The sequence below is a fragment of the Mesoplodon bidens genome, assembly GCF_964165515.1.
Source record: "Mesoplodon bidens genome assembly, chromosome: 5".
In the NCBI taxonomy this organism is placed as follows: Eukaryota; Metazoa; Chordata; class Mammalia; order Artiodactyla; family Ziphiidae; genus Mesoplodon; species Mesoplodon bidens.
In genome coordinates, this window is record NC_138161.1 from 67,198,825 (window position 1) to 67,223,896 (window position 25,072).

General features: G+C 40.8%; 1 pseudogene across 1 annotated transcript; it reads right to left on the reverse strand.

Moving 5' to 3' along the window:
* Positions 1-9,117: 9,117 nt before the first annotated feature.
* On the reverse strand, positions 9,118-10,159 carry LOC308617925 (archaemetzincin-2-like; annotated as a pseudogene). Its single transcript has one exon. The product of its transcript is annotated as an archaemetzincin-2-like (transcript).
* Positions 10,160-25,072: the final 14,913 nt, after the last annotated feature.

Here is a 25,072-nt window from a genome sequence, read left to right on the forward strand (position 1 = left end):
CTATATAATTGGTCATTTGAGGTCATGGTAACTCCTGGCGTGAAAAGTATAATCAGTTGGATAGTTGAGACCTGCCCCATCTGCACAGTGAACAACCCCAGCACCAGAGCCCCCAGAGGTCCCCACATAAGGTCCATCAGACCAGAAAAACATATCCTGGAGAAGATGCAGGTTGACTTCACTGTCATGCTGAGAGCATCAGGCAACTTCAGGTATCTCTTGGTGCTAGGGCATACGTTTTCAGGGTGGGTAGAAGTGTTCTCTGCTGGTAGCCAAAGTGGCTAAATTATTACTAAAAGAGATAATCCCCAGGTTTGGGCTCCCAGGATCCCTACAAAGTGATAATGGTCCAGCATTTGTCTCTCAAGTGACAAAGGGGATAACGAGTGCCCTGGGCATGAAATGGACCTTGCACTCAGCCTGGAGACCCCAATCACCAGGGGTAGTAGAGAGATCCAATCAGACCTTGAAACAGGCCTTAGCCAAGCTATGTCAGGAAACTCAAGAAAATTGGATTAAGTTGCTTCTAATTGCCCTGTTAACTCCAAGAGATAGGTTAAAGTTTAGTGTATTTGAACTCATGTATGGTAGACTCATTCCCAAGCCTGAGACAAGGGACACTTTAACCCCCTTGAAATGGGACAACTCAAGTATACCCTCCAGATAGGAGAAACCATGAAAGCCCTCATGAAATATGGTAATCAGGTGCTGCCTGCACCCACTGACCTTGCCCTGCACCCCTTCTGGCCAGGAGCCTGGGTGAACCTAAAAACCTGGAAAGCTGGCAGTCTGCAAGACCAACTCACTCCTCAGGAGAACAGACTCCACTTGGTAATCTTAACCACCCTTTCTAACCTGAAGTTGCAGGGATCACTCCATGGGTACATCACACTCTAGCGAAGAGGCCCCTGAGCCCCAACCTCTGGAGAAACAACCTGGGGCAATGAATCCCCTTGACTACTCATGTGAACCTCTCTCTGACCCGAAGCTTCTCTTCCAAAAAACAACAAGTGTGACCAGGGATATTCAGGCCATGGCAGTGAGCCTCAACAGCAGGGCACACTTTTGCCTACAGGCAAAAGACCTAGATAACTGCATTTTTAGGAAAGAAAATTGACATGTGACCATTATTCTCTTGCTAATATTCGGGCCATGTATTATTTATTTATTTATTTTTATTGAAGTATAGTTGATGTTCAGTATTATATGTCACAGGTGTACAATATAGTGATTCACAATTTTTAAAGGTTATACTCCATTTATAGTTATTATAAAATATTGGCTATATTCCCCGTATTGTACAATATATCTTTGTACCTTATTTTACACCTAATAGTTTGTACCTCTTACTCCTGTACCCCTATACTGCCCCTCCCCCTTCCCTCTCCCCACTGGTAACCACTACTTTTTCAAATTGTCTGGTGCCCTTTGTCTCCAAAAGGTTAGACAAAAGGTGGTCACTCAGGGATACCAACAGTCAGGGCTGAGGTCTGGTGACCATCAAATGTATCTAAAGGCAGCTGAGGAGAAGTTCCGCTCCTTGCCCTCAACAGAAAGCAGTTACAGAAGCTGGACCTGCAGCCCTCAGTGCCCCTCAAAAATGAGGAGCAGGGCAAAAGACAGAGGAGGGATTTGCCACTGGCAAAGCCCATTAACAATTCCCAGGCAATAAAAATAGACTCTGGGTAGTAAGATAAAGTCTTACCTTTTTCTTTTCCTTTGCGCTTTGTCTAGTTTCACTTGCTCATGGGGGGCGGGGGGGGGCGGCGTGCAGAGGCTTTGCACCCAGCACTTCAGACCAGAGTTCCTAGTGTGAAATGGCTGCGCCAGTACCTCAGCTCAGCAGGCCGAGTGCATGAACGCTGCACCTGACTCAATTCAAGATGGCGGCGGCGGCGGCAGCGGCGGTGGGCCGTGTGCAGAGACGCTGTGCCCGCACTGTAGTCTGGGGTGATCTGGAGCATGAGCAGCGCAGCTGCACCTGCCAGGCAAGAGCTCCGCCCCCTTCCCCCACTGAGGCGATCCATATAAAGCAGCCCCGCCCACTGCTGGCCTTTTTTGGGGAGAGCATGTGCTCTAGAGCGTGAGCTCACATCTCCAATCTTTGTTTGTTTTTTGGTTTTGTTTTGTTTTTTTTTTTTGCGTTACGCGGGCCTCTCACTGTTGCGGCCTCTCCCGTTGTGGAGCACAGGCTCCGGACGCGCAGGCTCAGCGGCCATGGCTCACAGGCCCAGCCGCTCTGCTGCACGTGGGGTCTTCTCGGACCGCGGCACGAACCCGTGTGCTCTGCATTGGCAGGCGGACTCTCAACCACTGCGCCACCAGGGAAGCCCACATCTCCAATCTTTGATCGAAGAATAAAGATTTCCTTCGCTTCTGAACCAAACTGGGTCTCATTCTATTGGCATGAGTGACACCAGGCAGAAAGACCCTTGTTGGGGACTGACTAGGGAGGGTTGGTAATAAAAACAATTTTGGAAAAGAACAAGTTTGAAGGATTCTTAGTACCTGGTTACAAGACTTCCTAAAAAGTCTTTTTAAATAAAAACTGTGTGGTATTGGTAAAAAGATACGTATACAGATCAGTAAAACAGAATAGAGAATCCAGAAATAGACCCACACAAATATAGTTTATTGGGTTTTGACAAAAGGGCAAATGCAATTCAGTGGAAGGACAGTTGTTTCAACAAAAGGTGCAAGAACAATTGGATGCCCAAATGCATAAAGGTGAACCTCAAACCATGCTCCAAACTTATACAAAAATTAACTCAAAATGGGTCATGGGCCTAAATAAGAATGTAAAACTATAAAACTTTGAGAAGAAAACATAGGAGAAAATCTTTGTGAGTTTGAGTTAGCCACAGAGTTCTTAGAGTAGCAAAAGCATGATTCCCAAAAGAAAAAAATTAATAAATGGAACTTGATCAAAATTTAAAGCTTTGTAAAGTTAAGTTATAGACTGGGGGAAGTATTTCCATATCACATATCTGACAAAGGATTTTCATCCCAAATATATAAGGAACTCTCAAAACTCAACAGTAAGAAAGCAAACAACTCAATTAAAAAATAGGCAGAAGATTTGAACAGATATTTCATTAAAGAAGATAATTCATGGATGGCAAATAAGCACATGGAAAGGTGCTCAGTATCATTATTTGTCAGGGAAATGCAGATTAGTACCACAATGACAAAATACCATACATCTATTAGAATGTCTAAAGCAAAACAAACTGACAAAGTTACAGGAACTCATATATTGCTGATAAGTGGTACAGCTACCTCATAAGAAACTCTGGCAGTTTCTTAAAAAGTTAAACATAGATTTATCGTATTACCCCACAATCCCACTCTTAGTTATTTATCCAAGAGAAACAAAAACTTATGTTCACCCAAAACCTGTATGCAAATATTTACAACTGGAAACAACCCAAAGGTCCTTCAGCTAGTGAATGGATAAACAAACTGTGGAACATCCATACAGTGGAACACTACTCAGCAACAAAGAATTAACTACTGATACAGTCACTGAAATGGATGACTCTCAAAAGCACTTTTCTAAATGAACTAAGCCATATCCAAAGGCTACACACTGCACCATTCCCTTTATATAACAATCAGGAAGGGCAAAACTACAGGGACAAAGAACGGACCAGTGATCTCCAGGGACTAAGGGAAAGGGGAGTTTTTGACTACAAAGAGGCAGCATGTATGATGGAGTTTTTTAGGGTTATGGAACTGTTCTGTATTTTAATTGTGGTGGTGGTTACAGGGCTTTTTATGTTTGTCGTGACGCAGAACTGTATGCCAAAAAGTGTGAATTTTACTTATATGAATTAAAAAAGAAGAATCAGCTATCTCATTAAGACCTGCCAACAAATTGAAACCAGTATTTATTAAGCACCTATTATGAGTAGGGCCTGGACTAGTGGTATGAGGAAAACAAAGCCTTCTAATAAGCTCCTTCTCTCCGTAGACACCAGTCCACTGGAAGGCACAAACAGGTACATAAATAACTACTATTTACTTAGGATATGTGCCTAACAAAGGAACAGTGAAGGTATAAATGGAGAACACTGGATTCTTACAAGGAGAATTGTAAGCTTGGAGAAGTGTAAGGCTGAATCACAGCAGAAATAAATCAGATTGTACACTCATCAAAAATCAGATGGGAAAAGGTTATGAGGATGGAAAAATGTGATTACTGATCAGGGAGGGTAAGGTAATAAAAGCAAACTAAATGTAATGAGATTGAATCAATGCATGTAATGCTATTTTTTAAAAAGGCAAGTCAAATAATTCACTACTGATTCCCCACTAGGAAGGGAAATGAATAGATAAGGTTTGTGGTATGAAGGTGTGTTGACTTTAGATTCTATGAGCAATTTCTTTATCCCCTCCTCCCCCATAAAAATAGTTCCTCTGAAAACTATTGATGGAAGAAAAGGCAGGTCTTCTGTAAGTTGCATATGAAGGTTATTATCAGGAGAGACCTCTGTCCCTCCTGGGTGCAAGGGAGTCATCTGGTAGTTAGATCCCAAAGAGGACGTTGATATCAAAGAGGTATAAAATGAAAACTTCCCCTTTATAGCATCATGTGTCTGGGATAGTAGTTCTTAAATCATGGACCCTGGACAGCCACAGAACTTCATTTGGGAACCTGTTAGAAATACAGGCTTTATGCCAAACCTACTGAATCAGAAACTCTGGGGTTAGCCCCAGCAATCTGTTTCAGCAAGCCCTCTGAGTAATTCCGATAAATATTTGAGAATTTTGAGAGTTTGAGAAGATGTCAAAACTGAATGCCATCTTTAACTATTGTAACCAGCTGAAGCTGAAAAAGGAACATCAACTTCTAGTGAGCCCTCACCCAGACCCTCACTGGGCCTAACTAAAGACTCTCCAGATCAATGGACAGTGGGGCTTGTTTTAATGGATCATGTTAAGACCTAGGGTCTGGCTCCGTTCTATCCAAAGAATTAGTTTTCAACACTTACTTAGCATAACCACCTTGAATCCCCTCTACCTTTCTAAAGCACTTACAAATTCTGACTTTTCCCTCTCAGCAAACTAGTCACTGAATTTTTTTTTTTTTTAACCGATGAGTGTTTTCTTGTCAGGCAAAGAAATAAACTTTACTCTGCTTTCTTTTTTTACTGTTAAAGCTCTGGTGGTCTTTGTTTCATTCTTTTACAGAGACCAGGCAGTTAGCAAGTGACTCTGGGATGTAAGTTTGCTTTTTCATCCCTAGACAAGTTCTTTAGACCTATATTCTAATCCTTGTGTCAACCCAAATTGTTGGAAGGCCTTGGGCAAGCTACTTAACATCCCTGAAAGTCAGTTTTCTCATCCGAAAAGAGCAAGCAGGTAATTATCCTACCCACCTCAACTGGCATAATGGCTGTGAAATTGCTAAGTGGGAAGTGGATACACATGCAAGCATTATTATCATTTTTGTGGGCCTTTCTCAACACTGCACTCAGTACCCTCAGTTCCCCCCACTCCCCTCTCATCAGAGCACCCCACAGGGAAAGCCTGTAGTCTGGGCATTGTCCAGACTCCTCTGGAGGCCCAGTCAGCAGGGCAACCATCATTGTTTTAGAATTACTCTGGGTGAATGGAATAGCAGAAAACATTCCAGCCTGAGAGATCATGGATAAAGACATTAGATGACTATAAGAATACATTATAGACTTTCCATTAGAACTTGGAAATGACCTGGCAAATCTGTGTGTAGTTTACAATAAGAAACGTTCTTCTAATCCTTGGAATGAGCAATTGGCTTATAGCAAATCTTCTGAGCTTCCCCCAAAGGCAATCCAATGAAGTGTTCTGCATGCAGAGTAGTATCTCATTACCTGACACAAACAAATAGGGTACAGCTGATGTCAGTGTCTAGTGGTCCTAGGAAATAAACTGCTGCTTCTGGTAAATAGGTGGTAATTTATGTTGAATTATTTGGTAAGGGCCAAATTAGTCCCTTGTAGTGTGCACGGCATTTCTGAAGAATTAAAAATAAATGTTTTTCTGCTTAAATAATACCATGATCCAAAGCAATTATAACTGTAATGTATCTGACATAGGAATGATCCTAACACTTCCTCAGGGCCTTTACGAATAAGAGGATCTTTCTAAAGCATGCTAATGTTAAAAAGAAAGTAGATCTCTAGGCTTGGCTTAAAAGAGGCAAGCAGAGTATAAGTTCAAAGAAGAAGGGAAAGTAACTTATTTATCTAGCACTTACTGTGTGCCAGGCACTGCACTAAATGACACACGCTAACCTTATCCTCACAATAATCTGTGAGGTAAGGATATTCCTCTCATTTTAACAGAACAGGACACTGCGGCTCAGAGCAGTTAAGCATCTTCCACAAAGTCAAACAGCACACAGTTTATGGCAGAGCTGAGATTCAAATTCAGTAAGTGGTCTCTTATCTAGACAGTTGCGACAGCCCCCGTGCCAGACAGTTTCCCTGTGCTCCTCCAGATCCTCTCTATACACTTCTCCATCTTACTCTGTTCCCACAAAGGCTGCACCAACTTGCTTGCTGGTTTCCCATTGTGTTTGGCCAGTAGAGATTATTGGCAGGTGTGAAAAAGGAAGGAGAGTAAGGCAAAGGTTTTTCTGCTCCCCTCCCCAGCTCTCTCCTGCTCCACCAACCAAAAGTCTTAGCTCCTCTCTGCACAGGATGCTTCCTCTGCGTTTTGATAACCACTCCCTCTTCTGAGGGCCCTACACCCTGGCCACACCTTCTCAGATCTCCCAGTTTCAGTGTGCCTACAGTTACAGTAAATTTTTTTTTGCGGTACGCCGGCCTCTCACTGTTGTGGCCTCTCCCGTTGCAGAGCACAGGCTCCGGACGCGCAGGCTCAGCAGCTATGGCTCACGGGCCCAGCTGCTCCGCGGCATGTGGGATCTTCCCGGACCGGGGCACGAACCCGTGTCCCCTGCATCGGCAGGCGGACTCTCAACCACTGTGCCACCAGGGAAGCCCAGTTACAGTAAATTTTAGCTCCACCAGCTTATAAGACATCAAAGCTTGGAAATGACGGCTCCTCCATTTTGTTGTTGTTTTGTTACTGGTTCTGATTCAAATGAAGTTGTTGAACGACGGACACATTCTGTGTGTCCTCCACAGCGTTCTACCTGAACAGCTCCTGGTTCAATGTTTAGAGAGTGTCTCTTCCCCTGGCTACAGCTCCCCGAGAGAAACAAAATGGTTTTTATGAGCAAAAGCACCTCACTGAATCATATGTGGTTTCTGAATGATGGCGTTCTGAGTTTGGTGAAAAATAATAGCAGAACCTGACATTTATACAAAGTTCTATAGCTTTACATTTATTACTTTCTGTTTAAGGGTATATTAGAAGCTGGATGCATGTCCAGAAAAAAATAGCTGAACGCGAAGCTACAGTAGTTATTTTTTTAAAGACAGGTAATGTCCGAACTCTCATCAAGACACACAATAGCTGATGAAGGTCTTTCCCCTGAACTATTTTCATTAAGATAATGAAACTGGTCTGTCTTGGCAGTGCTAACTCACTCCTGTTTTCTGAGTGAATTCATTACCCGTGACTTCAGAAGAATAAAGAGGAAAGGGAAGCAGACTATTTAACAGGACAGATACAATAAGTAGTTTTGCACATTAATGCTATATAGGAACAAATAAAATCTTTGGTGATCAGCAAATGTAATAGTCCTAACATTTTCAAAGGTGTCACTCTTAAAAGTCTAATGGCATGCATGGACGGGCAATAATTTTTTAAAAATTGGTTTCATCATATTTTTGTGCTTGAAATGACATGGCATTTTGGAATCATCATCTTACCTGAATATAGTTATTCTATTATTAGAAAATTATAGCACTTAACAAAAAGATAGAAATGGGTAATATTTTAAAATATGTTTAATTATGAAATGTCCCCTTTAACCTCTAGCAATACTGCTTACCTCAACATCTACTTTGTCTGATATTAATTTAACAACATCAGATTTACTTTGATTAGTATTTGGGTAGGATATCTTATCCTTTTATTTTTCAATCTTTCTCATCTTTCTCTCTAATGTGTGGCTCTGGTTAATAGCATTTAGCTGGTTTTTGTGTTTTTATTTGCTCTGACAAACTTTGTCTTTTAATTGGATCATAGACCATTGACATTTAAAATAATTAATAGTAATGATACAGTTTAAGTCCTACACTTGCTATTTCTCTCCTATCTGTCCTCTTGTGCTTTGTTCTTTTATTTCTAATTTCTTGCCTTTTTTTTTAAACATCTTTATTGGAGTATAATTGCTTTACAGTGTTGTGTTAGTTTCTGCTTTATAACAAAGTGAATCAGCTATATGCATACGTATACCCCATATCCCCTCCCTCTTGCATCTCTCTCCCACCCTCCTTATCCCACCCCTCTAGGTGGTTACAAACTACCAAGCTGATCTCCCTGTGCCATGCAGCTGCTTCCCACTAGCTAGCTATTTTACATGTGGTAGTGTATATATGTCAGTGCTACTCTCTCACTTCATCCCAGCTGACCCTTCCCCCTCCCTGTGTCCTCAAGCCCATTCTCTACATCTGTGTCTTTATTCCTGTCCTGCCCATAGGTACACCAGAACCAGTTTTTTTTTAGATTCCATATATATGTATTAGCATATGGTATTTGTTTTTCTCTTTCTGACTTACTTCACTCTGTATGACAGACTCTAGGTCCATCCACCTCACTACAAATAACTCAATTTCACTTCCTTTTATGGCCGAGTAATATTCCATTGTATATATGTGCCACATCTTCTTTATCCATTCACCTGTTGATGGACACTTAGGTTGCTTCCATGTCTGGCTATTGTAAATAGTGCTGCAATGAATATTATGGTGCATGTCTTTTTTAAAATGTAAATTATTTATTTATTTATTTATTTATTTATTTTTGGGTGCATTGGGTCTTCATTGCTGCCCGCGGGCTTTCTCTAGTTGCTGCAAGTGGGGGCTACTCTTCATTGTGCATGGGCTTCTCATTGCGGTGGCTTCTCTTGTTGCGGAGCACGGGCTCTAGGCACACAGGCTTCAGTAGTTGTGGCTCGTGGGCTCAGTAGTTGTGGCTCATGGGCTCTAGAGTGCAGGCTCAGTAGTTGTGGCGCATGGGCTTAGTTCCTCCTTGGCATGTGGGATCTTCCCGGGTCAGGGCTGGAACCCGTGTCCCTTTGTATCTGTCTTTAAGGTGGAAGCCGACAGCACTCTGTGTAAACAGATGGGGCAAAGGTCGAGGGGACGTTGGTCAGGTTCTTCCAAGTGGTTGGAGCCTTGCATCAGGCATGCGAGCCACTGGCAGTGCCGAAGTCCAAAGATATGTCCAATCTCATGGGTTAAAGTCTTACAGGACTGAAGCAGAAAAACACTAGTCACTTCAGGAACGTAATAATTATCAAAAACTGAGTAGTCACTTGAAGATTTCTTCTGCAGCTTCTTCAGTTTGCCTTCATAGTGTGAGCTGTCAAAATCACTGCCGTACCTGGCAAAGCAGAATATCCCACACCATCTGTCAAAGAGGCCTGTCCAAAGACAAAATTCCAGGAGACTCTTGGGTAAAGATTGATCATTGTTATTCCCACAACACAAAAAGCATCTTCAGGTTTCTTCTTTTTTAAGAACTTCAGGATCTGCCCTGCATGAATCTGTAGGTTCTGCATGTTATCATTGATTCTAAAGGAACATCTCATTGCAGAGACAGGAACTGGTTCTAGGAGTTTTACCGTCAAGCCATAGAAGAATGCTTCACAGTAGCCCTTGAGCCATTTCACATATTCTTCACTGATACTTCTGGTGTTTCCTAGCAATCCAATGCACTGTATATAAATACTGTGCTTCTGTGGAGAAGGTGTCTTTCTGTAAGGATCATTGAAAAACTCTTCAAAGTCTTGGAGAGCCTCAGGATGGGAGGTTATCCAGTCTGACTGCGAATGTAAAGTAATGGGTCCAAAGAGATCACTGTCCGGCCGGAAGGCTTCGTCCATCAGATGCTTTTCCCCAGCATCTAACTTCTCATACTGTGACACAAGTGCTGGGTTCTTTGAGATGAGAGCTGTCTTTAGTGTGTGTTCAGAGTGCTGTACTGTTTGCACAGTGACAGGCCTCTTCCATTCACATCGCGTGCCTGTGAAGAGATTTCATCCTTCCCTTTGAACGGGTCAGACAGCTGTTCCACCGTGAGGCTTCAGGGAGAGGACGGCTCCCTCTCAAGTTTCTGCCTCACAAGGACCGGCATGTCTGGGCCCAGGAGGGAGCGCGTGGTGCGGGTGCCTTCACACCCATCACCCTCATGCCATCACCATCATCCCGCCGGGCGTCGATGCCATCCGCCCTGTGCCGTGCCCTGCACTGTGCCCTGTGCCCGACGCCGTGCCCCGCCCCTTTGTGCCGCATGTCTCTTTTTGAATTATGGTTTTCTCAGGGTATATGCTCAGCAGTGGGATTGCTGGGTCATATGGTAGTTCTATTTTTAGTTAAGGAACCTCCATACTGTTCTCCATAGTGGCTGTATCAATTTAAATTCCCACCAACAGTGCAGGAGGGTTCCTTTTTCACTAAACCCTCTCTAGCATTTAATGTTTGTATATTTTTTGATGATGGCCTTTCTGACCTGTGTGCAGTGATACCTCATTGTGGTTTTGATTTGCATTTCTCTAATGATTAATGATGTTGAGCATCCTTTCATGTATTTGTTGGCAATCAGTATATCTTCTTTGGAGAAATGTCTATTTAGGTCTTCCGCCCATTTTTAGATTGGATTGTTTGTGTTTTTGATATTGAGCTGCATGAGCTGCTCGTATATTTTGGAGATTAATCCTTTGTCAGTTGCTTCATTTGCAAATATTTTCTCCCATTCTGAAGGTTGTCTTTTTGTCTTGTTTATGGTTTCCTTTGCTGTGCAAAAGCTTTTAAGTTTCATTAGGTCCCATTTGTTTTTTATTTTATTTTATTTTATTTATTTATTTATTTTTTGCAGTACACGGGCCTCTCACTGTTGTGGCCTCTCCCGTTGCGGAGCAACAGGCTCCGGACGCGCAGGCTCAGCGGCCATGGCTCACTGGCCCAGCCGCTCCACGGCATGTGGGATCTTCCCAGACCGGGGCACGAACCCGTGTCCCCTGCATCGGCAGGTGGACTCTCAACCACTGCGCCACCAGGGAAGCCCTTATTTTTGTTTTTATTTCCATTTCTCTAGGAGGTGGGTCAGAAAGGATCTTGCTGTGATTTATGTCATAGAGTGTTCTGCCTAACTCTAAGAGTTTGATGGTGTCTGGCCTTACATTTAGGTCTTTTATCCATTTTGAGTTTATTTTTGTGTATGGTGTTAGGGAATGTTCTAATTTCATTCTTTTACGTGTAGCTGTCCAGTTTTCCCAGCACCACTATTGAAAAAGCTGTCTTTTCTCCACTGTATACTCTTGCCTCCCTTATCAAAGATAAGGTGACCATATGTGCATGGGTTTATCTCTGGGCTTTCTATCCTGTTCCATTGATCTATATTTCTGCTTTTGTGCCAGTACCATACTGTCTTGATTACTGTAGCTTTGTAGTATAATCTGAAGTCCAGGAGCCTGATTCCTCCAGCTCCATTTTTCTTTCTCAAGATAGTTTTGGCTATTTGGGGTCTTTTGTGTTTCCATACAAATTGTGAAGTTTTTTGTTATAGTTCTGTGAAAAATGCCAGTGGTAGTTTGATAGGGATTGCATTGAATCTGTAGATTGCTTAGGGTAGTATAGTCACTTTCACAACGTTGATTCTTCCAATCCAAGAGCATAGTATATCTCTCCATCTGTTTGTGTCATCTTTAATTTCTTTCATCAGTTTCTTATAGTTTTCTGCATACAGGTCTTTTGTCTCCTTAGGTAGGTTTATTCATAGGTATTTTATTCTTTTTGTTGCAGTGGTAAATGGGAGTGTTTCCTTAATTTCTCTTTCAGATTTTTCATCATTAGTGTATAGGAATGCCAGAGATTTCTGTACATTAATTTTGTATCCTACAGCTTTACCAAATTCATTGATTAGCTCTAGTAGTTTTCTGGTAGCATCTTTAGGATTCTCTATGTATAGCATCATGTCATCTGCAAACAGTGACAGCTTTACTTCTTCTTTCCAATTTGGATTCCTTTTATTTCTTTTTCTTCTCTGATTGCTGTGGCTAAAACTTCCAAAACTATGTTGAATAATAGTGGTGAGAGTGGACATCCTTGTCTTGTTCCTGATCTTAGAGGAAATGGTTTCAGTTTTTCACCATTGAGGACGATGTTGGCTGTGGTTTTGTCATATATGGTGATTATTATGTTGAGGTAGGTTCCCTCTATGAGTACTTTCTGGAGAGTTTTAATATAAATGGGTGCTGAATTTTGTCAAAAGCTTTTTCTGCATCTATGGAGATTATCATATGGTTTTTATCCTTCAGTTTGTTAATATGGTGTATCACATTGATTGATTTGCATATATTGAAGAATCCTTGCATTCCTGGGATAAACCCCACTTGACCATGGTGTATGATCCTTTTAATGTGCTGTTGGATTCTGTTTGCTAGTATTTTGTTGAGGATTTTTGCATCTATGTTCATCAGAGATATTGGCCTGTAGGCTTCTTTTTTTGTGACATCTTTGTCTTGTTTTGGTATCAGGATGATGGTGGTCTTGTAGAATGAGTTTGGGAGTGTTCCTCCCTCTGCTATATTTTGGAAGAGTTTGAGAAGGATAGGTGTTAGCTCTTCTCTATATATTTGATAGAATTTGCCTGTGAATCTATCTGGTTCTGGGCTTTTGTTTGTTGAAGATTTTAAATCACAGTTTCAATTTCAGTGCTTGTCATTGGTCTGTTTATATTTTCTACTTCTTCCTGGTTCAGTCTTGGAAGGTTGTGCTTTTCTAAGAATTTGTCCATTTCTTCCAGGTTGTCCATATTATTGGCATAGAGTTGCTTGTAGTAATCTCTCATGATCCTTTGTATTTCTGCAGGGTCAATTGTTACTTCTTTTTCATTTCTAATTCTGTTGATCTGAGTCTTCTCCCCTCCTTTTTTTTGATGAGTCTGGCTAATGGTTTATCAATTTTGTTTATCTTCTCAAAGAACCAGCTTTTAGTTTTACTGATATTTGCTATTGTTTCCTTCATTTCTTTTTCATTTATTTCTGATCTGATACTTATGATTTCTTTCCTTTGCTAACTTTGGGTTTTTTTTTTGTTTTTCTTTCTCTAATTGCTTTAGGTGTAGGGTTAGGTTGTTTATTTGAGATTTTTCTTGTTTCCTGAGGTAGGAGTGTATTGCTATTAACTTCCAACTTAGAACTGCTTTGGTGTATCCCATAGGTTTTGGGTCATTGTGTTTTCACTGTCATTTGCTTCTAGGCATTTTTTGATTTCCTCTTTGACTTCTTCAGTGATGTCTTGGTTATTTAGTAGTGTATTGTTTAGCCTCCATGTGTTTGTATTTTTTACAGGTTTTTTCCTGTAATTTATATCTAGTCTCATAGTGTTGTGGTTGGAAAAGATACTTGATATGATTTCAATTTTCTTAAATTTATCAAGGCTTGATTTATGACCTAATATATGATCTATCCTGGAGAATGTTCCATGAGCACTTGAGAAGAAAGTGTATTCTGTTGTTTTTAGATGGAATGTCCTATAAGTATCAATTAAGTCCATCTTGTTTAATGTGTCATTTAAAGTTTGTGTTCCCTTATTTATTTTCATTTTGGATGATCTGTCCATTGGTGAAAGTGGGGTGTTAAAGTCCCCTATATTATTGTGTTACTGTCAAGTTCACCTTTTATGGCTGTTAGCATTTGCCTTATGTATTGAGGTGCTCCTATGTTGAGTGCATAAATATTTACAATTGTTATATCTTCTTCTTAGATTGATCTCTTTATCATTATGCAATGTCCTTCTTTGTCTCTTGTAATAGCCTTTATTTTAAAGTCTGTTTTGTCTGATACGAGAATTGCTACTCCAGCTTTCTTTTGATTTCCATTTGTATGGACTATCTTTTTCCATCACTTCACTTTCACTCTGTATGTGTCCTTAGGTCTGAAGTGGGTCTCTTGTAGACAGCATATGTACGGGTCTTGTTTTTGTATCCATTCAGCCAGTCTATGTCTTTTGGTTGGAGCATTTATTCCATTTACATTTAAGGTAATTATCGATATGTATGTCCCTATTACCATTTTCTTAATTGTTCTGGGATTGTTTTTGTAGGTTTTTTCCTTCTCTTGTGATTCCTGCCTAGAGAAGTTCCTTTAGCATTTCTTGTAAAGCTAGTTTGGTGGTGCTGAATTCTCTTAACTTTTGCTTATCTGTAAAGGTTTTAATTTCTCCATCGAATCTGAATGAGATCCTTGCTGGGTAGAGTAATCTTGGTTGTAGGTTTTTCCCTTTCATCACTTTAAAAATGTCCTGCACTCCCTTCTGGCTTGCAGAGTTTCTGCTGAAAAATCAGCTGTTATCCTTATGGCTATTACCTTGTATATTATTTATTGCTTTTCCCTTGCTGCTTTTAATATTTTTTTCTTTGTATTTAATTTTTGATAGTTTGATTAATATGTGTCTCAGTGTGTTTCTCTTTGGGTTTATCCTGTATGGTACTCTCTGTGCTCCTGGACTTGATTGACTATTACCTTTCCCATGTTAGGGAAGTTTTCGACTATAATCTCTTCAAATATTTTCTCAGACCCTTTCTTTTTGTCTTCTTCTTTTGGGGCCACTATAATTCGAATGGTGGTGTGTTTAATGTTGTCCCAGAGGTCTCTGAGACTGTCCTCAATTCTTTTCATTCTTTTTTCTTTATTCTGCTCCCTGGCACCATTTTATCTTCCAGCTCACTTATCTGTGTTACTGTCTCAGTTATTCTGTTATTGATTCCTTTTAGAGTATTTTTAATTTCAGTAATTGTGTTGTTCATCACTGTTTGTTTGCTCTTTAGTTCTTCTAGATCCTTGTTAAATGTTTCTTGTATTTTCTCCATTCTGTTTCCAAGATTTTGGATCATCTTTACTATCATTACTCTGAATTCTTTTTCAGGTAGGTTGCCTATTTTGTCTTCATTTATTTGGTCTTGTAGGTTGTTACCTTGCTCCTTCATCTGTAACATATTTTTTTGTCATTTCATTTTTTTTTTTGATGGGTGATGCTGTATTCCTGTCTTACTGGTTGTTTGGCCTGAGGTGTCCAGCACTGGAGTTTGCAGGCAGTTAGATAGAGCGGGGTCCTGGTGCTGAGATGAGGACCTCTGGGAGGCCTCATTCCAGTTGATATTCCGTGGGGTCTGAAGTTCTCTGTTATTCCAGAGGTTTGGACTTGGAGCTCCCACCACAGGAGCATGGGCCCGACCTCTGGCCTGGGAACCAAGATCCTGCAAGCTTCATGGCATGGTTAAAAAAAAAGGATGAAAGAAAGAAATAAAGGAGCAGTACAATATCAAAGAATAAAATGTAAAATAAAATTAGAAAGATAAAGAATATATCAGGAAAAATAAAACTATAATTGAAACAACTGCAACTAGGTAAAATAAAACCACAGCAGATAAAAGGAAAAAAAAATAGTGGGGGGGGGACAACACACCAAAAGGAGAGATCACTAACAAAGTATAAAGGATAAAATAAAATTAGAAGAGGGAAGAGATATGGGGACATATGTATATGTATAACTGATTCACTTTGTTATAAAGCAGAAACTAACACACCATTGTAAAGCAATTATACTCCAATAAAGATGTAAAAAAAATTAAATTAGAAAAGTAAAATATTTATTAGGAAAAATAAAAATATAAAAGAATCAACAAGGTAAAACAGAACCCCAATCTAAAAGAGGAAAAAAACCCCAAAAGCCTTGGGTGTGGAGGTGGAATTTAGGTGGGGGGTGGAACTTAGGCAGAGGCGGGATTTAGGGTGGGGTGGGACCTAGGCAGGTGGCGGGTTAAGTTTGAGCAAGGAACAGAGCCTCTGCTTAGGACCTGCATGGAAGGGGAGAGGCAGCACATGGAAAGAGGGCCTCTGGAGTGTGGAGTTCCAGAATTTGGATGTAGGGCCCTGAGTGAGGGTGTGTGGGTGGGGTTTAGGCCCAGCTTGTGGGAGGGGGTCTCCGAGTGTAGAGGTGGGGCCCGGGGTGGGGGTGTAGGGGCGGGGCTTGGGCTCTGCACGGCAGAAGGGAGGCTCCAAGGGGCTCTGCACGGCAGAAGGGAGGCTCCAAGGGCAGAGGATTAGGCCTGGGAGCCCAACAGCCTTCCCGGCGCCTAAGTGGGCAGGGAAAGCACTCGCCTCGTTCCCTTCTGTTCCTTCACGCTCCCCCTCACCATCTCCTCCAGGGTCTACCCCATCCCCGCTGGACCCCTAACTATGGGTAGGTCCCACTGGGTGTAGGAACTCCTTCCCTTCCCCAGCCACCACTCAGGGGTGCCGTCCCAGAGGTCTGGCCTTTACTTTTGCTCCCCTTTCCCTCCCTCCCACTCCCCCAGGATCCACGCAGCTGGCAGGGTCCTAGGTGGGCAGAGGATCAGGTCCAGGATCTCAACAGGTTCCTGGGGGTCCAACTGAATTGCCTTCTTTTGGATTAAGAAAACATTTTTAATTTTTCCATTTTTCTTCTTTATTCACGTTTTAGTTACACATTCCTATAATAGTTCTTTTAGTGGTTTCCCTAGAGATTACAATATGCCTTCTTGATGTATTACAGTCTACCTTAAGTAAGTACTTTTGATTTTACCACTTCCTAAATAAGGCAAGAAACTGCAATAGTTAAACTGCATTTATCACCCTCCCACAGTTTGAGCTATTGTTACCATTGTATTGTATTTTAGTTCTACATATGGGGTTATTATTGTTTTGATGTAAACAGTCAACATTCTTGTACATTTAACCACACATTTACCCTTTCCAGTGCTCTTCCACGCTAACATCTGATATCATTTTCCTTTAGCCTGAAGAACTTCGTGGTGTTTCTTTTGGTTTACAGCTGCTGGCATTGAATTCTCTCATGTTTTGTTTGTCTGGAAACATCTTTACTTAACCTTCATTTTTATTTTTACATCTGTATTGTGGCATAATTTACATGTAATAAAATTCACCTACATTTTAGAAGTATAGTTTGATGAATTTTGGTAAATTGCATGCATACATGTACAGAGTCATGCAGCCAGCTGCCCACAATCCAGTTTCAGTACACTTCTTTCACTCACCAAAAGCTCCCTTCTGCCCTTTTGCAGTACATCCTTTCCCCCAGGGAACCACTGATGTGCTTCAGGTCATTATAGTTTTGCCTTTTCTAGAATTTCATACAAATGGAATCATATAGTATGACTTTTGTGACTAGGTTCTTTCATTTAGCATGATGCTTTTGAGATTCATCCATGCTGTTATGTGTATCAGTAGTTCATTCCTCTTAATTGCTGAGTAATATTATATTGCATAGATATACTATATTTTGATTACCCGTTCACTAGATGAAGAACATTTGTATTATTACCATTTGTGGTTATTATGAATGCTTATGCTATATTCAAATACAAGCCTTGTGAGGACATATTTTTATTTTTCTTAGGTAAATATTTAGGAATGAAATCACTGGACCACATGGTACTTATATGTTTAACTTAAAAAAAAACTGCCAAACTGATTTTCCAAGTGGCTGTACCACTTTGCATTCCTGCTTATAATGTATGAGGATTCCAGTTTCTCCATATTCACCAAGGCTTCATATTGTCAGTCTTTTTAATTTCAGCTATCCTACTGGGTAAACTGTAGTTTTAATCTGCATTTTTCTAATGACTACAATTTGGGGCATCTTTTCATGGGCTTGTGGGCCAACAATATAGCTTCTTTGGTAAAATGTTTGCTCAAATCTCTTGTCCAATTTGTTTTTGTCGAGTCTTGAGAGTTATTTATATATTCTGAATACAAGTCCTTTATCAGATACATATTTTGTTTTGCAAATATTTTCTTTCTACCTGTGGTTCACCTATTCTTTTCTTAATGCTGTGTTTTGATATTAGTATGGTGGATTATACTGAATAATTTTGAAATGTTGAACTAACATTGCATTGCCAGGATAAACTTCCTTGATTGTGGTGTATTATTCTTTTTATATATTACTGGATTCAATTTGCTAATATCTTGTTGGAATCTTTGTGTTTCTGTTTATATGGTATATTAGTCTCCAGCTTTCTTTCCTAGTACTATCTTTGTCTGGTTTTGGTATCAGGGTAAAGCTGCCCTCATAAAGTAAGTTGGGAACTGTTCCCTCATCTTATATTTTCTGGAAGAAACTGTAGAAATAATGTTATTTATTCTTTAAACATTTGGCAAATTCACCAGTGGAGCCATCTGGGTTTAGAGCTTTCTTTTTTGCAAGATTTTAAACCATGAATCCAATCTCTTTAATAACTATTTAATCTTTAGTACATCTCATAGTTTGTAATTTTCAAGAAATTAGTCAATTTAATTGAAGTTGTTGAATTTTTGTGTGTAGAGTTGTTCTTCATAGTATTCCCTTAATATTCGTTTAATGTCTATAGGGTCTGTAGTCATATTCCTCTTTCATTCCTGATATTGGCAATCCCTGCCTACTGCTGCCCTCCCACATTCCCCTCATGCTCTCTCTCTCTCTTTCTCTCTGTCTGGCTAAAGATTTATCAAGTTTTATTGAGTTTTTTGTTTCATTGATATTTATCTATTGGTTTTCTGCTTTCAATTTCATTGATTTTTGCCCTTATCTTTATTTTTTCCATTCTTCTGCTGTTTGGGGTTGATTTAGCTCATCTTTTTAAAAGTTTCTCAAGGTGGAAGTTTAGAGTGTTGATTTGAGAACTTTCTTCTTTGCCAATATAAGCATTTAATGCTATAAATCTCTCTCTAAGCAATGCTTTAATTGCATCCACAAATTTTGATGTGTTGTATTTTCATTTTTGTTCAGTTCTAGATATTTTCTAATTTTTGCTTTAGAAAAGTGTTCTAAATAATTTAAGAGGAGAAGAATACTCTCATATTTACCTATGTATTTGTTATTTTTGTTTGCTCTCTCTTCATTTCTGATATCCCAAGTTTCCTTCCTCTGGTATAATTTTTCTTCAGTCTGAAGGACTTCCTTTAGCAATTATTTTTGGGCAGCTCTGCTGGCTCTTAGTTTTCCTTCATTGAGAATGTCTTTATTTCTCCTTCCTTCCTGAAAGTATTTTTTCTGGATATAGAATTCTGGCTTGACAGTGTTTTTTCTTTCTTCACTTTAGGAAAGTTGTTCCACTTCCTTCTATCCTCCATAGTATCTAATAAGAATTCCAAGTTCTTATTAGAACAAGTTTAACTGAACAAGTTTAAGTTCAGTTCTTATACGTGTATGCTGTTTGGAGTCAGTATGGGCATGGGCATATGCACTTGGAAGTGGGCCCAAGAATTCATAAGCAACTTTATGGGGTTGCTTTCCCAATCTCCTCCCTGTGGCAATCTCTTCAGTACTTTCTGGTTACCTGGAATTCTCCAACCAGAAAGTTGGAGCTTTTTATTGACTCTGTTGCACATTTTTTGCAATTACACTGATGTCCAGGATCAACCAGCAGGAGGGCAGAGAGAAAACAAAAAGCAACAGGGGTCTGTTCCACACAGATGATCACAGCTCCTCTGATCAGAGACGAAGGTTCCCCTCCCTCAGCATTTTAGAATCCTGCAGGTCCAACTGTCACTACAGATGCTGCCACTGCCACTGCCACCATGGGATTTCTTAGGGGCTGGCGTGTGAGAGAATGGAGAAAAGAAAAAAGGCAGGTTTCCCCCACTCTCTCAGAGCATTAGGAGACTCTTCTCTGTTCTTTGAGCCAGAGCTAGAGGGATTCTCCTGGAGCTCCCTCTGTGCAGATGCCCACATTCAGGTTTTAGCTGCTTATTGGAGCAAAAAGATGACAAACTCACTACCAGTTTGATGGTACTTCAAATTCTAGTCCTCTTCCCCAATCACCAACTACTATTTAATTTTCAACTACTATTTAATTTTCAGAGTCCTCAAAAATCTGCTCTATATATTATGTCCAGGTTTTTGTTTTGTTTTTAGCTGCATCCATTGTGGAATATGTGGAATACTCCACTGTACCTGGAATTGGAAAATTCTGTCTTGTTTGAACCACTGAATTACTGTTGGGTCCCTGGTTACAGCAGCTAGGCCTATCCTAACTTACTGAGCCAATTCCACCATTCCTTTGTTCTTGCAATGCATCTACTCTGTGATCCTTTAACCTTGGATCAATCCTAAAATCCACCTATCTGCCCCCTACACCCAGAATGATGAGCTGGGCTGGAGAAAATTCATCCAACCATGTGGGCTGGTGGCCTTTCACTTGTTAAATATCTCCGCCCAGCTCTCTCCTGTTCTTCACAGAAATTACTATTAATGTTTGTCTTGGACCTTTATTGCTATCCTTTCACTCTCTCAGCAGATGTCTTTACCTCCTATGTCTTAGAGAAAACTAGGTGGCTTCTTACTGCTCACCTATAGATGTGTCTTCCCTTCTGTTTTAAATAGGCATCCCTCTTTCCTGCCTCCTGTTGAAGGAGCTAATGCTTCTTACGTTCTGGATCCTATCTCCTCCTGCCTTCTCAATATTATTCATAAATTATTATCCCTCTTTCTTCCATCTTCCACTTGTCTTCTCCAAGGGCTCCTATACTTCAGCATATAATATGGAAAGTCTTTATCTTATCTCAAATATTGCAAACATCTCCTAATACTCCTTTTGCATTAGTCAGATTAGTTAGATTGAGGTAATATAACAGTGTTAACAATATTTGGATCTCTGACGCTTAACACACACACAAATTATTTTTTTACTCACGCAAAGTTCAGTGTAGGTGTTCTTGGTTGGGTGGCTCTCCTGGGCACCTCTTCTCTGACTCAGGGATCCAGGTTCCTCCCATCTTGTGATACAACCATCTTCACAATGAGGCCTCCAGGGCTGCTGTGGAAGGGAAGACAGTATGAGGTAGATTCACTTAACCACCTTGGCTCAGAATGCCCTATACACTTTTACTCACATTCCTTTAGCCAGAGCTAGCCACATGGTTCCACCTGGAGAGATCTAGGAAATGTTGACACTCGTGGAGCAAATGCTTCCCTGCATCATGAATATTTAGTAGTCAGCCAACTATTTCAGCTACACTCCTTACCTCTGATCTTACCATATATCCATCCACATGGAATCTATCGTGGTCTTCTTACCACAGATCTGATCATGTCACTTCCACGTTTAGCACCCAATTACTGCCGACTGCCAACTGAATGAAATCCAAACCTTTTATCAAGGTATTCAATACCATTTAGGATCTAGCCCTTCCAGCCCTATCTCCTATAAGGCCTTGTCTTAGGCATTAGTCCCATCAAACTGCTTCTAATTCCCAGTTATTGGGAACAAGTTACAATTACTGTTACTTGCCTCTTTACATTAGCACACACTCTTCCATCTTTCTGAAATGTCCTTCTTTGCTGTATCTAGTGGGAAAATTTCTACCTCTCCTTGAAAACTTGTTTTATGCATCTTCCTCTGTGAACCTTTTGTAGTCTTCTTCTTTTTTTTTTTAATCTTAGTTTGGCCTCACCGCAGGGCATGTGAGGTCTTAGCTCCCCCCACCCCCATCCCTGACCAGGGATCAGGCCTGCGCCCCTGCAGTGGAAGCACAGAGTCTTAACCACTGGACCACCTGTGAAGTCCCTGTAGCCCTCTGTTTTAAGTAGAGTTGATCATTTAGTTCCTTTGTGCCACAACTGAGCATCAGCAAACCTCCATGTAGTACCTATTTCACTGAGTTGAACTCGTATTTTTATTTACCCATCTCTCTTCTTTTAAACTATGAGCTCCTTGAGAACTGGGACCATGACTTACTATCTTAGTATCTCCAGCGCCTAATACAGTGTCTGCCACATGATGGGTGTTTAACAAACGTTTCATGTAATGCATAATTAAATGAATGAATAAATGATGTACAATTTAAAATATTTCTTACACTTAAATTTCAGTTTAGTGTTCATTCAGTATTTAAAAGTTCTTGGAGAAAGCTATGAACTTGTGCTATATTTACTGTATCTTCTTTTAATGAAGAAGAATGGCCGGCATTAAATTAAAGCCTTACAGATATACACTAACATAATTTCTTGATTTGGTGAGGGAAGCTTCTTCACACTCAATCAAAAAAGTTAACGAAAGTAATGCAAAAATGAGCTGAAGCTACAAGAAGTTTACAGTGACTGATTCTTACTGATGCAGAAATAATACTGAACGTTTCAATTCTGGGAAGTCAAAGAGCACGGAGAACACTGATAAGACTGAGAGGATTTGGGTGATTGAGATGAAAAGTGAGGAAACAATTATTTCAGTCTGTAATATAATCATGAGAGGTGGGTGGGGCGCAAGCATACTTTTCTGAACTTTTCCCTTCTGAATCATGAAAAAACAACTCAATTATAGTTAATATACACTTTGAATTAACTGTATTTCATTAATAATTCTTCAAAAACCATTGTTCATCTATGTTATATATACTATCTCTTAATTACCTAGACTGTTCAGTTAATCAGCTCATCATTCCATCTCTGACCAGTCTATATGAGTGGAGTCACTGTACCTTCAAAAACAATAAATAACAAACAAAACCCCCCAAAACCAAATATCCTGATGCCCATGTATCTCTTCTGAACCATAATCAGTTATTGCCATAATTCAGGTGGTCTCCAGTTTGATCTGTGCTGAAACTTTGCCACCCGGCGGGGTGGAGGGGAGTCAGTGGGGAGCTGGAGTGAGGCAGGAATATTCTCTATCAAATTGAGTTAAGAATCAGGAGAACTGTCCCAGCTATAGGACTGGTGCAGAGCAGGAAAGGAGGCTGAGACAGTCTCCGTCCTCATTTCTGACATGAGTTTTGGCAGAATATGGAAGCAACAGTGGGAGGTCTCCCTGTCCATAAATTTGGAGATCAGGGTCATAAGGTCACCTTCTGAGTTGAACTAGTAAAATTCACAATGGATGTGGTTAGTCACCTGTGGGAGTAAAGCAAGAGACTGTCTGAAATGTGTGGCTCTCAGGAAACTCCAATCAAGGGAGGCAATCCAGGTGTAATCAGAGGAAGGCAGGTCCAGAATGTGAATGTCATTTCGTAGAAGATATTTAATCAATTGAATTGTACAATGCCTGGGGGAAGACTGTGTGAAGGTGGGTGAGGGTGTGGGCAGAGGAGAAGTGGTCACCTTGGACTACAGGAAATAAAAACCCAAGGCATCTTAACTCGGCAGTGCACACCCAAGCCCTATGCCAAGGAGAGACCCTGCCTTTTGTGGTTGCTATGGGACAGGAGCGCCTCTTCTGATCTCTCTTCAGTAGTATCCTGTGTTCATTCTGATCCTGGGACTGGCTGCCCTGGGCAGTGGACATAAGCTTTTCAGTCCCTGGGAAGAAATGTCTCCCACTGTAAACTTGTACTATGGCTATGAGTAACCTCATGGATTTGAGTGATTCAAGTGACCCTGGATTGTGAAAACTTCTGAAAACCTGATGAGAGTAAACACTGGAATCTGGAAGGTGGTTAGTTCCTCAAGGGGATGCTACCCATGAGACCTCCTGGTAGGCAGCTACAGCCTTCTTCCAGGAAAGCACTGACCTCCTCTTCAGTTCTTTTCTGCCTTCCATGGACAGTACCACAGTATACACTTAGATCAAGGATTCTCAACCCCATCAGATCCAATGACCTTTTTTTTTTTTTTTTTTTGCGGTACGCGGGCCTCTCACTGTTGTGGCCTCTCCCGTTGCGGAGCACAGGCTCTGGACGCGCAGGCTCAGCGGCCATAGCTCACGGGCCCAGCCACTACGCAGCATGTGGGATCTTCCCAGACCGGGGCACGAACCCGTGTCCCCTGCATCGGCAGGCGGACTCTCAACCACTGCGCCACCAGGGAAGCCCCAATGACCTATTTTTAAGTGAATGTTTTGTTAGGTCCCATTTATTATTCTGAAAAGAAATTCACAAGCTGTAAACCTCCTATACACATTTCTAAAAGTCAATACAATGTCCTAACTATAAAGATAAAGGAAAATTACTGGTAGAAGAGGAATAATTTATAATTAAATAATATGTACTGGAGTACATTAATATTTAGGGATGACTAACTAGCAGGTAGAATGAAGCAGTTGCTTTGAGATCCAAGTGAACGTGACAGAGACAAATGGAGACAGAGACGCGTGTGCGGACAACTCAAATTACAAGAGCAAATTGCTGGCAGCGAAGTGCTTTTCTGAAATTGTGACTACTGTTGGTAAAGTTCTGAACAAATACAGTGCAATCTTCTCTTCCTTTAAAAATGCCTAGGAGGTGTTTGCAGAAAAGTCAGTGTATATTAAAATATGCAGAAGTAACTTGTATTTCCAAGTAAAATGGGATTGAGTTTCACAGCCAGATAATTATAAACAGGTTTTTCCACACAAATGTCCAGTGTGACTTTTGAAGGTTGCACAGGACACACGACACTTGTTGGTGTAGTGCCCGTGCTGCACATGATCAAATTGCCAGCATCCTTGGTTTCTCTCCATAAACGTCACTAGTGCCCCTCCTAATAACTGTGACAATCAAAAATGCCCCCTGGAGTTTCCAATATATCTCCTAGGGGGTCGTAACACTCTTATTGAGAGACACTGACTTAAGTGAACAGGAATCAATATGAGGGTCCAATAAGGCAAATGTGCCTTCCTATGGCACAGTCATTCCATGAGATGGCATCACAGATCACCCCATGGTGGAAAGAAGGGACAAGGATGGATGAAAGTTGGGTAGAGTACCTAGTGCTAGAGGAAGAAGCAGAAATCCAGGCAGAACAATAAGTCAGAACTTAATGAGGGGAAACCAGGATAACAGTTCACCTCTGGGACTTGGGCCAACATACAGAGAAAGGCCAACATAGAGAGAATTGTGGCTCTGGGGCCACAAGCGTACCCAGGTTTGTTCTTGGTGCCAGATATCACAGATCTGCCTGAAAGGGAAGAATTTAGGTCAACGTAGGAGCCCAAAAGTAGTGACTTGGTTCCT